The sequence below is a fragment of the Aedes albopictus genome, chromosome 3 (assembly GCF_035046485.1).
Source record: "Aedes albopictus strain Foshan chromosome 3, AalbF5, whole genome shotgun sequence".
Lineage (NCBI taxonomy): Eukaryota > Metazoa > Arthropoda > Insecta > Diptera > Culicidae > Aedes > Aedes albopictus.
The window spans coordinates 213,626,778-213,640,281 of NC_085138.1; the positions used below are offsets into that span (position 1 = coordinate 213,626,778).

The 13,504-nt window shown below is 40.5% G+C and overlaps 1 long non-coding RNA gene across 1 annotated transcript; it reads right to left on the minus strand.

The window, feature by feature from the left end:
* Window positions 1–2,983: 2,983 nt before the first annotated feature.
* On the minus strand, window positions 2,984–12,335 carry LOC134292227 (uncharacterized). The gene is made up of 2 exons (XR_009999532.1): window positions 6,884–12,335; window positions 2,984–4,188 (listed from the first exon to the last, which is right to left on the minus strand). It is a non-coding gene; the product is annotated as an uncharacterized LOC134292227 (long non-coding RNA).
* Between the last annotated feature and the right edge of the window lie 1,169 nt (window positions 12,336–13,504).

The following is a 13,504-nucleotide window of genomic DNA, read 5'->3' on the forward strand; positions in this document are numbered from 1 at the left end:
TTAGTAGCAACAACCAGCACACTCTAACATTCCTTTCCCTTCCCAACTGACTATAAGGACGTGGCCGGCGCCGTTATTGATCCAAAATGTATGAGCTGCTAGAATTGCACTTTGAGAATAAGTGGAGTGTCCCAGCCCTTATTCATTTGGATCTCAGTGCAATTGGTACCAGCTCAGATCAATCACGGAGTAGCAACCATTGACATGTATAGTCAGATTTGATCGTTGATTGATCGTTGATCGTTTCTGAATAAAGTTGAAGATAAACTTAAAATGCATATGGAACATTTTAACATTAAGGCATTAAGACAATTCACGGAATTGCGAAAACGGCGCTAGCGCTAGTTATTTATATTTTGGAGTTACCAACATACATTTATTACAATTTGCCTTTTTATTTTTATCTCTATTGCAGCTATCTACCCTTTTTAGATGAAACAAGCACTACAATTAGATGTTTCGAACAGTCATTGAAGTTAAATGAACGTGATTCACAAGTATGGGTTGAGTATGGATCATTTGCCTACAACGTATGTTCATTTTGTGCAAGGCATAAGAAGCACGCTCCACTTTCTATGGATAGGTATGTTATCATTGTGTATACACCATGTTATAGTAAACAATATTTTTATTTATTCCGCAGTTCATCCTACCTGAAAACTCAGCAGTATCATTATTTGGATATTGCTTATAATAGCTTTAGCAAAGTTAATGCAGAAAGCAATACAGATCACAAAGAGTATCACGATATTGAGACTAATGAAGACGAAAAGTGGTTGTATTATTACATGCTTGGTAAAATTGCTGAAAAAAATCAGGACCGACCAGTTGTTTATCTTACACATTATTTAAAAGCTGCAAAATGTCTATATGAGTGTAACGCAACATATCCAATTAAGATCAACCACAGCAATCCATCGCAGCTTTCGATAGAAGCTTTAGAAGTATTTTATCGCACTAACTCAGCAATTATGAAATATACCGAAAAACAACCTCTAATTTGCAAACAAGAAGCCGGATTATTCAAAAAAATTTTGAAGGAATTAGCTGTTAGTCCTTTTGCAGTGAATAGAGCCAAAATTAATGACGTGGCTTTTAAAAGAAAGCTAGCCCAACCCAATGATCCAATCGACATTCCGTACAGCGCTACGGATAATAAAAACACACCAACACTTGCCGAGAGGTCTATTGATCATTATGATACAAAGTCGAACAACGACGACAAAATGGATTTCTTGCCCAGAAGATCATCGCAGGTAAGATCGAAATAAATACTTCAGTTGTAAATAATGATACCCAAAATGTATCCTAGCGAATTAGTTTTAACCCTTTATAAGGCATACATACATTACATACATTTATTTGTTCAACATCATTAAGACACAAGACATAATCAACAATAGCACGCCACAATATTCGGTTTGTGGCTGCCGCTCTCCATCCTCGGTCGCGCCCAATGCTCGCCAAGTCACGCTCCACCTGGTCCGCCCATCGTGCTCTCTGCGCTCCACGCCTTCTTGTGCCAACCGGATCAGTTGCAAACACCAGCTTTGCAGGGTTGTTGTCCGGCATTCTTGCAACATGCCCTGCCCACCGTATCCTTCCGGCTTTGGGCACCTTCTGGATGCTGGGTTCGCCGTAAAGTGCAGCGAGCTCGTGGTTCATCCTTCTCTGCCACACACCGTTCTCCTGCACACCGCCGAAGATCGTTCTTAGCACGCGTCGCTCGGAAACTCCGAGTGCTTGTAGGTCTTCTTCGAGCATGGTCCATGTCTCGTGCCCGTAGAGGATCACCGGTCTTATTAGCGTTTTGTACATGGTGCATTTGGTGCGTGGGTGAATCTTTTTCGACCGCAGTTTCTTCTGGAGCCCGTAGTAGGCCCGACTTCCGCTGATGATGCGCCTCAGAATTTCACGGCTCACGTTGTTGTCAGCCAGTAACCAGTCTAGTCAGCATCCCAGGAAAGCCGTTTTCGTCCATGATTCTCCATAGCTCTGCGCGGTCGATACTGTCGTATGCCGCTTTGAAGTCGATGAACAGGTGATGCGTTGGGACCTGGTACTCACGGCATTTCTGGAGGATTTGCCGTACGGTAAAGATCTGGTCCGTTGTCGACCGGCCGTCGATGAAGCCAGTCTGATAACTTCCCACGAACTCATTCGTTTTAGGTGACAGACGATGGAAGATGATCTGGGATAGCACTTTGTAGGCAGCTTAAAAATAGTGTGGATTTGGCATCTTGTGGATTGGTTTCCAAAATAGCATCATGGACCATTGACTAAACTGCCAGAAATGCCAGGCAGCTCCTAGAACTTTTATGGAATTGTTAAACAAAATAGTTCACATATTCTGGAGTATAGTATTGTATATTTCGTTAACTGCCAAAAGATCTTGAATCGATTAACAAATGGATCAAAAAAATCATGGAGATACACTTTGTCTAATATCTCTTAAAGCGCAGTTTCGAGTTCAAAAGGAATTGCTCAAGAAACTTCTTGAGCGATTCCTGGCAGAAACTTTCTACGGTGACTGCCATTTGAATTGTCATTTCTTCGCAACTGCGTACTGCGATGGAAGAAAAACGCAACTGCGTACTGCGATGGAAGAAATTTGCCGTACGGTAAAGATCTGGTCCGTTGTCGACCGGCCGTCGATGAAGCCAGTCTGATAACTTCCCACGAACTCATTCGTTTTAGGTGACAGACGATGGAAGATGATCTGGGATAGCACTTTGTAGGCAGCTTAAAAATAGTGTGGATTTGGCATCTTGTGGATTGGTTTCCAAAATAGCATCATGGACCACTGACTAAACTGCCAGAAATGCCAGGCAGCTCCTAGAACTTTTATGGAATTGTTAAACAAAATAGTTCACATATTCTGGAGTATAGTATTGTATATTCGTTAACTGCCAAAAGATCTTGAATCGATTAACAAATGGATCAAAAAAATCATGGAGATACACTTTGTCTAATATCTCTTAAAGCGCAGTTTCGAGTTCAAAAGGAATTGCTCAAGAAACTTCTTGAGCGATTCCTGGCAGAAACTTTCTACGGTGACTGCCATTTGAATTGTCATTTCTTCGCAACTGCGTACTGCGATGGAAGAAAAACCGGTTTCTTGAGCAATTCAGGCAAGGAATTTCCCATGCATCAAGATAGGCTGAGAAATTCCTTCTGATCTGCAAACAGCGCTTAATCAATCGATTAAGTTACCTACGAAGTAGTATTGTAGCTTTTATTTGGTGCTAAGAGAACCTAAGTCGGTTGACAGATGGCAAAGATATTTAATATGATACACTTTGTCAAAAATCTCAATAAGTTTAGTGATGTAACTCCTAAGTACTTTTCGAAAGATATATCAGTAATCAAATGTCCAATCGTAATCAAATTTAATAGGATTCTACTAGGATGTTGTAGTGTTCATTTGGCGCCAAGAGAACCCAAATCGGTGGTTGACAAACGACTGAGATATTTATTATAATTCAGAAGACGTTCGCTCGGTGCAAACGCTTTAACTGAACTGCTTTTTAACTGCAAGTCCGCTAAGTGCAACAATTTTGCAGTTATCGCACCGCTATCCGTCAAAACGAAACGTCAACAGCGATGCGATTTTTTTCGCATGCACTTTTGTTGCAGTGCGATGTTTTTCGTATGCACATTGGCTGCATTCTGCAGCAACTGACAGTTCTTTGACGTCTGTCAGTCGTTACAGTTATCCAGTTTTATTCGCTAAGTGAAACGTAAACATGTTGCAGTTATCGAACGTCTACTGTACACTTGGTCAAAAAACTTAAACAGTTTAGTTGTATGACTCATAAGTATTCTTCGAGAGATATCTCGGTAATCAAACGTCCAATCGATAAAAAAATCAATAGCGTTCTACGAGGATGTAGTAGCTCTCATTTGCAAGATCCTTACGAATTTAAATCAAAATCTCATGTAAATGAATACATGTAAATTAATGCCTAATAAAATATCAAAATGAATACTAAATTTGCTATTAAATTTTAGTTAGATATTATTCTATGGATTTAATAACTTCCTGAGAACTGTGTAAAATGCGTCGTAAAATGCGGCTAGCAAAATGAGATATGAATTTGTTATCAATGAGAACTCATTCTGTTTTCAATTAGATGCTCCAGTACCGTCGTGCGGGGCTTCTTTTTACACTTTTTCATGATTTTTCAACTTTATTGTGAATACCGGGCAACTCACTGGAACAATCCGTTCCCAGCCATCTTAGCAAACTGCAGTAGAATCACTTGGCATAATACGGAACCTCACGGTGATGGCGTCTTGCTCCGCCAACAGTCCACTCGTCAATGAGCAAACAGCATCACACTGACGACGACCCCGTCATGGTGCTGGCTGTCACTGATGCTTGCTAGGGGAAATACACGCATGGGAAATGCTACTCAGCTTTGTTCATACCCCACATTCTCCCTCTTCTCCGAAAAAAAAAAGTTTTCGACTAGCAGGCTTGTTATTTTTACGCTCAAACCCTCAATTTCGTTCTCTTCATCCTTATGGCACCAATGCAACAAGATACACTTCAAGATACCAGAATTAAGACGAATGGCCACATTTACTTTTTTGTTTAGTAAACGCACTTTTGTTAATATCGAACCTATATCATTTGATTGATAACTTGCAATGCTAACCAATCATCTATGGGGTTTTGCCGAGCTCTAATAAAAATAACTACAACACACGCAGTTGGGTGATGCGTCTTCTCTCCTTCAAGCGCACGTCTCGTTATGTAGCCGGCCCTGTTTTCTCTCACTCAAATCAATCGTTATTCACGATTGCGAAAATTCGACGCATTCAACGAAAACGAACATATTTTGTGAGAATTATTTGTCAAAAAAGAAAAAAAAAACAAGAGATTAACGAATTTGAGATTTATCAGACTAAAGATTCCGTATATCATACAACTCCATTTTCAATGCTTCAATGTGATGGTGCAGATGGACCATATATAACACACAAATGTCCTTCATTATACGAAAATAGATTCTACAAAACGAGTTCAAAAGAGGTTCTACAACATATTTTCAGTAGATATGTTTTCATTGCGTACTTCGAATTTTAAACTGTTTTACGATATGCAATTTTTATGGGCAGTTTTCATTACACGTCCCTGCATTTTCCTCACGCACAGCTTTCGGCAGTTATCATGCAACGCCATTTCCTTAGACTGGTTTCTTTACACATCGCTGCATTTTCCTGGTGCAAACAATTTTCGGCAGTTTTTCAATAACATTTCCTTGGACGGATTTCATTTCACGTCCCTGTATTTTCCTTATGTAGAAAAAAATTTCGGCGGTTATCCAACAACGCCTTTACCTTGGACGGTTTTCACTACACGTCCCTGCATTTTCTTTATGCAGAATAATTTTCGGCGGTTATCCAAAAAATGCCGTTTCCTTGGACGGTTTTCATTACACGTCCCTGCATTTTCTTTATGCAGAATAATTTTCGGCGGTTATCCAAAAATGCCGTTTCCTTGGACGGTTTTCATTACACGTCCCTGCATTTTCCTTATGCAGAAAAATTGTCGGCGGTTATCCAACAACGCCTTTACCTTGGACGGTTTTCACTACACGTCCCTGCATTTTCTTTATGCAGAATAATTTTCGGCGGTTATCCAAAAATGCCGTTTCCTTGGACGGTTTTCATTACACGTCCCTGCATTTTCCTTATGCAGAAAAATTGTCGGCGGTTATCCAACAACGCCTTTACCTTGGACGGTTTTCACTACACGTCCCTGCATTTTCTTTATGCAGAATAATTTTCGGCGGTTATCCAAAAAATGCCGTTTCCTTGGACGGTTTTCATTACACGTCCCTGCATTTTCCTTATGCAGAAAAAAATTCGGCGGTTCGAAACGCCATTAATATGCCCAACCAAAAACCCGAGCAAAAACCAACCCAACCAACCAACGCCGCGAGAATTTTACGGCAACATTCACAATAGTCAAACACCTCTACCATCATGCACATCGACCTGTTTGCATTTACCGTTCAACCGAGCGACAACACGAGCATGTACGATCCGAGGAATCAACGAAAGCGCGACCATCCATGCCGAGCAAGAACATGAAGAAACATGCATGCAATCATCGACAATAGAGGTAATAAACTATAGAGGGAGAATGTCGCTGGCGTCGCCGCCGCAACATCTCTTGCTGGCGAAGATAGGGAGGGATATAAGTGTCAAAGCGAAAAAGTATGCAGTTTGACAGATAGATACCCGGGATGTTTGTGAACGAGAACAAAGGGAACAGCAGCGCCATTCGTCCTCTATAGTTTATTAACTCTATTTCATCGACCGACCACCTATCCACAGCGTGCTACCAGTCGACAACAAAAATCAACCACGTCACCGCGCCTTTGTTCATGTGTATGTGCTAGAACCAAGGCTAAAACAGAACGCGGTTGGCATGACAAAAACTTTCCGCGCTCTAGCTTTCGTCAGGAACCGCAGAATTGCAACACCCACTTCACTGTGTTTGCAGCACCACCACACACTTCACACACCAAAACGATTTGTTTTCTCTCACTGTTTTTATGCCAAGTGATTCTACCTATTTTATGATTAACTTGTTATTGATTATGATGCACTCCTGGCAGGATCGCCAATGTGAATACCGGGCAACTCACTGGAACAATCCGTTCCCAGCCATCTTAGCAAACTGCAGTAGAATCACTTGGCATAATACGGAACCTCACGGTGATGGCGTCTTGCTCCGCCAACAGTCCACTCGTCAATGAGCAAACAGCATCACACTGACGACGACCCCGTCATGGTGCTGGCTGTCACTGATGCTTGCTAGGGGAAATACACGCATGGGAAATGCTACTCAGCTTTGTTCATACCCCACATTTATGACATTATAACTCCCAGAGTAGTGAATGGATTTCCACAATTTTTACACATAATAATTGTGAGTATGTATGTAGGATGTATGCAAAATTTGAACTAAATCCATCAATAAACAAAAAAGTTGTTCATACACCAATCGGACACATCTCATATAGAACCAGATGGGGGCTACTTTGGACATTTTTATCTAAAACAAAATTGCATTTCAAATTCCAGGTTTATTTAGAAAACTACTTTGTACCAATACTGTAGTATACTATATCAGACATGATATCAATAAATTTATGCGTTTGAAGATGGTTCCGTGCTACCTTTGGTATTATGAGCAGCGTCATATTGCTATATAAATAGCCTGAAAAACTAGGAGTGGGTAATGTCTGAGACATAACCGCAATGTTGACGTAGGACAAAGACTGTAACGAGATTCCGACTTTTATATTTCCATAATACAATGTTTGTTGTTATGACAATACAAATGGTGGACTGATGTGTTGAGTAAAGTTGTTGTGTGATCGCTTTCGCTGAACGCATTCATAACCCAACAAACATTTTTGCTGTATCACATTTAAATTCAGAAATTGATCTCGGTAAACGGTTTACCGAGAATCCAACAGCTGATACCTCGGTAAAATATTGACTGATTCTCGGTAAAAATTTTACCGAGATTTCGGTAAACCATTACCGAGTCTCGGTGAACTTTGCCGAGATCTCGGTAAAAAGTTTGATTACCGGGATCTCGGCAAAGTTTTAACGACATCTCGGTAAAACTTTTACCGAGATTCAGTGAAAATTATTACCGGATTCTCGGCTGTTGGATTCTCGGCAATCCGTTTGCTGAGGTCGGCGATTTAATTTAAGTGTGATAAGAGTAAAACAAATCACTCTTAAGCTAACTTTAACTCAAGAAGTTCAGCTGGCTCGGTTACTTGGAAAGATGTTGACTAGTTCAAGAGTTATTTAGTTTTGAAGAGAAATGGTCAAATTACTGTTCTACGAGAGAATTTTCATCGAGCGGATGAAATTATTAGATTATTGAACGGCATTAGATAGATCTTTTCAACTAAAGTTTAACGTGAAACTCTTCCGACAATGAGCCATTTTATGAAGTGACAACAATGTTAATGATGATATTGGTTTTCACGGGTTATTGGACGCTACCTTCTGTCAAAATTCATTCATAAAATCGGCTCGTAAAATGGACTATACGTTGTTTTCATCCGGGAAGAACATATTAGTGGCCGACTTCACTATTGCTGAACTACCAAGCTTTCAGTCTGTCGCTTTTAATTATCCGAATCATGACTCTTGAGGAATCATTTTCGCTGATCCTGGAAAAGACCGTTTATAAAACGGAAGATTTTGGCAAGGCAACTGCATGAACTCATCACGCAATGTGATTTTACCCATACTGAATGCGGCCGTTTGCTGTCGTGGATTAGATTCCTGGTGCTGCCACCACGATAGCCAAGCTGGGAGGTGACATCTCCCTTCTCCTTGACTGATCCAAGGAAAATGACGAAAGATAACAGAGGAAACAGCTGTTATGCCCCTAGATTAGCAGATGAAGCTCCTCCCATTCGGCGGGCTTTCCAGTTTATTCCGTTTGTATGACCCGCCCACATTGTGTCAGACGCTTCAAACGACTAATCAACCGTTCTTTGAGACAATTTTTAATCGAACGGATAAACTAATTGAAGTATTGAATAGTTAAGATCATTTTAATTCGATAAATATTCGAATGAAACAATGTTCCAGGCACATTTGTCCGAATAAGATAATGCGTTGCTAAATTTCGTGTAGAAAGATTAGTAATCGATTTTGCTGTTGCTGAGCCACCAAGCATTCAACCATTCACTTTTCGAATGCACTACACTTTTACCGATCGATGGAATATATCCGAAAATTATCCGGTTCATAACTCTTAAGGAATAATTTTCTCTGGTCCTGAAAAGGTCCGTTCAAATAACGGTTGATTTTAGAAAGACAATGGAAAATTATCCGCACTGAATGCGGGAAGCCATCGAAAACTGCCGCCGCCTGCTGCCGTGAATGAGATTCCTGGTTCTATCAGATAGATAGTCGAGAGTCGTCGCTGAGTTGGTGCGCAGCTTACCCAGCTGCGGAGGTAACTTCTATTGCCGGGCCCACCGCAGCCGTGATCAGTGGATGAGATTCCTGGTGCTATCACTCGTCGAAGTTGACGTGCTGCTGCGCAGCCTTCGACGTGATATCCACCTCCACCTCCCTGACTGATCCAATGAAAATGACGAAAGAAATCAGAGGGAACAGCTTTTATGCCCCTACACGGAAAAAACAGATTACCTAAAAAATACGTTAAAAGAACGCAAAAATAAGTATACCGCTTGAACTTTTTACCCAGCAGTGGGTTGTTTTCTCGCTCTCCCGCTCGCATTGTTGTCAAAAACAAAGCGAGAAGCAGCTACCTAGCCGAAAATGTCCGTGCGAGAAGCCAAATTTGGGTTCTTTGTCGTTTACCCAAAAGTGGGTTTATTTCAACCCACTAGGGTACTTCGAAAGTTAACGCTAGGTTGAAAGAACTTTGCGATGGGTTGCAATTTTCTGCCGGCATCAAACGGAAACTACCCACTCAGAGCTTTAATGCGGTATAGCCAAATTTGGGTTCTCGCACGGAAGAGCCGATATGAGTGAAAAGAACCTATATTTGGGTTGATTTCTGGTTCCGTGTAGATTAGCAGATGAAGCTCCTCCCATTCGGTGGGCTTTCCAGTTTATTTCGATTGCATGACCCGCCCCGCATGCTTCGGACGCTTCAAACGATTTTTAACCAAGAAATGAGAGAAATTTTCATTTAACAAATAAAGTAACAAAAAGTATAAAAATATTTAGATCATTTTAATTCGAAAAATGCTAGAATTAAACAAGGGATCGTTCTTAAATTACGGCACACAAAAAATAGTCATTTTCAACCCCTCCTCATCCCTATGTCACACTTTTTGTATGGGATCTCTGAAATTTTTATATGGGTCGTCACACTTTGCTGACCCCCCTCCCATTTAAACGTGACGTAATTTCTCGACGCTCCCCAATGTTTCACGACAAATGGTTCTGATAGGACAATACGTTGCTAAATTCAGGGTGGAACGATTAGTGGCCGGAATTCAATCTCTCATTTCTCGATTGAACCATACTTTTCTCGATTGATGGAATGAAATTATCTGATTTCCAACTTTTGAGGAATTATTTTCGGTGGTCCTGAAAAGGACCGTTTGATTAATTGACGATTTTAGGAACGGAATGGCATGAAAACATCATGTCACGCAATGCGTGTTGGTGTTCTGCTTGCTAAATACAGGATGCCACCGAAAACTGGTACGCCGCTTTCTGCCATGGATGAGATTCCTGGTGCTATCCGCACGATAGCCGAGAGTTTTGCGGCTGGGTTGATGTGCCACTGTTCAAGCTGTGGAGGTGACATCCACCCTGCCTGACTGATCCAACGAAAATGACGAAAGAAATCAAAGGGAACAGCTTTTATGTCCCTAGATTGGCAGATGAAGCTCCTCCCATTCGGCTGGCTTTCCAGTTTATTTCGTTTGCGTGACCCGCCCCGCATGCAAAAGACGCTTGAATCGGTTAATCAACCGAGAAATGAGAAAATTTTCATTTAACGAATAAAGTAATCAAAATATTGGAAGATTTAGATAATTTTAATTCGAAAAATGGTTAAATTAAACAATGTTTCACGAAAAATGCTCTGGATAGGATAAAGCGTTGCTAAATTCCTGGTGGAGTCATTAGTGGCCGGCATCATTATTGTTGCGGGGCCACCAAGCATACAATTTTTCACTTTTCGGTTGCACCACACTTTTACCGAGCGATGGAATGAAATAATTATCTGATTCACAACTCTTGAGGAATTATTTTCTATGGTCCTGAAAAGAACCGTTTGAATATTGAACGATTTCAGACAGAAAATTGACATGAATTAATCATGCCATGCAATGCGTGTTAAATTTCTCCGTGCTGAATGCTGAACGCCGTCGAAAATTGGCCCGCCGCTTGCTGTTGTGGATGAGATTAGTGATCGCCCTCACTGTTGCTATACCACCACCAAGAATTCAATCTTGCACTATTTGGTTTCACTACACTTTCTCGGTCGATGCAGGAAATTTATCCAATTAACTCTCTAGGAAGCATTTTCGAAGAAATTGAAATCAATTCATCATGCCACGCAATGCGTGTTGCATTTCTCCGTGCTGTTTGCTGGAAGCCGTCGAAAATTGGCCCACCGCTTGCTGCCGTGGGTGCGATTCCGGATTTTGCTGCTGCCTCTGCCACCACCGTCGATCAATCCGATGTTCAAACACTTCCTTGGTCTGCCGCGTTAGACGGTTAGAAGATGAATGTGCAACAGCACCCTTGCCGAAAACCACCGCCACCGAGCCGACACGGCCGTCAAAGAGCGAAAACGCAAACGAAGAAAGTGGGCAGCTCTCGTTCGATGCGTTCACGTCGAGACGACAAAGACAAATGAGGGAAGATGCGAAGAAGCAGTAGCTTTTATATTTGACGGGAGCATCCAAAATGTGCTCGATCGTGATTGGCTGGAATAAACATGGGTTTACTTTTCCCAATTTTTCAATAGTTTGCTATTGAAAATCAGCAAATGTTAATATTGGACATAATTGGTGTAAAGATTTGCAATCTATTGGAGCCAAAATTTTGAAAATTCAACGAGAAATGGCTGAGTTATTAACGCTCAAAATCTCCACTTCAAACGTAACGCGGCCGATTTCTGAAAATTTAGGATGACACCCGGTATAGAAAAGAGAGACGTAGTCCTACGTCAAAAAAGGACCATCAATCCTTTATTTGGGTGAAATGGTCATTTATAATGTATAACGATACAAATATTCGATTGTATATGCTACGTTGATATATTTTGAATGAATTGATCAACCCTTTGAAATTTATGAACTGTAGAAACAATGCTTACAGACCAAATGTTCTGATACGTTATGTATATTTTATTGATTTATTCGATGTATTTTCGCGTCCTGCCAAGCAATAAACGGTCTGTTTGAAAAATAATTTCAACCAAATGGAGGGAAAACTATTGCTTCGTAATAGTTCCAAAGACATCAAACAGATTTGAACCATATTTCGAACTCAAAAAATCCATATTCGAAAGTGTCCAAAGTAGCCCCGCATTTCAAAAGTACAGTCAGGTCTTTTTTACGCGGTTTTCATTTACGCGGCCGCGTAAATGAAAACTCCATACAAAAAAAAATTTCATCGTCTTATTTTTGCATGATTCGTCGAGAAATGGTGAGACTTTTTTTACGCGGTTTTTCGAATTTTGAACTGAGTTTTTTTTTACGCGGTACGTATCCCCCGCGTAAAAAAAAACCTGACTGTAACCCCGCACGACGGTACATTATTTTGGTATCATTTTTTGTTATGTTAACACTTAAGTCATACGAATGGTCCACTGCACGAATTTATTCTGGCCTGCTTACTCTCACGCGAAATTTGACGTTTGAGAGGTGTCGGCACCGCTCAAACGTCAAATTTCGCGTGAGAGTAAGCTGGCCAGCATAAATTCGTGCAGTGGACCATTGAGAACTCATTTTGTTATCGATATTCGGGATATCTAAATAACTCAATTTGTTTTCATTTAATAATTCTCGTTCCCTTGCTCGGGAATGTACTACACCGAACTTGCCCCATTTGCTTTAAACGTTTTCTTGCTTGTGTTATGCGAACATTATGTGAATCCCCTTATTGTTTTAGGAAAGTAATGCTGTAACAAATACATCAAACACAAGCAATGCTACTAGTTCAATGTCATCTGTATCTGATTCGCAAAGCTCGGGTTCTGAAAGTGATAGTACTACGGATGACGAGGTACGTATTTCGATGAAAAATTACATTTATAAAATTAATTGCTATTAGTGTTTCTTCAATTCAGCTGTTCGTTACACCTTCAGATCGGGATGCAATTTTTAAAGACTGCATAAAAAACATGGAAGAATGTGTTATCAGATTTCCAGAGCATTATAAATCAGTGTACCGACTTGCCTACCATTATATGCATGCTCCAGGTGAAACCAAATCGCTAGAAAGGTGTAATCAACTGTTAATGGGTTCATATAAAGCAACATTAGGAAATCAAATTCCTGGACTATTTACAGAACGAAGAAGTAATAATTTCTTTAATGTAAGTATATTTAACTGCTTCAAGTAATATGTATTGATTTATTTACTAGCTGTACCCGTCAAACTATTTGCTGCCTACTATGATTTTTAACGTTTCTAGTCCCCCAGCCAAGTCCCCGTTCAAAATTGTTATACACGATTGGGAGTGTTGGGTTCGGTAAACTAATCAATTACTTAATTAATGAATTAGGACCGAAACTTGTGATTCGGATAAACGATAGTAAATGATAACACGCGTCCGTCCGGGTGTGCAGTCAGTAAGTAAACTGATGTTTATTATTCTTTTGTATCACTGCTGTTCCAGACAGTCAGTGATGTAGCTAGGGGTGGATGCTACAGTTCTCCCACTTTTAGTTATGAACATATTACAATTTTGTGTTCAGCAAAACCTAACTGCCGCAAGCATCCTTTTAAACAA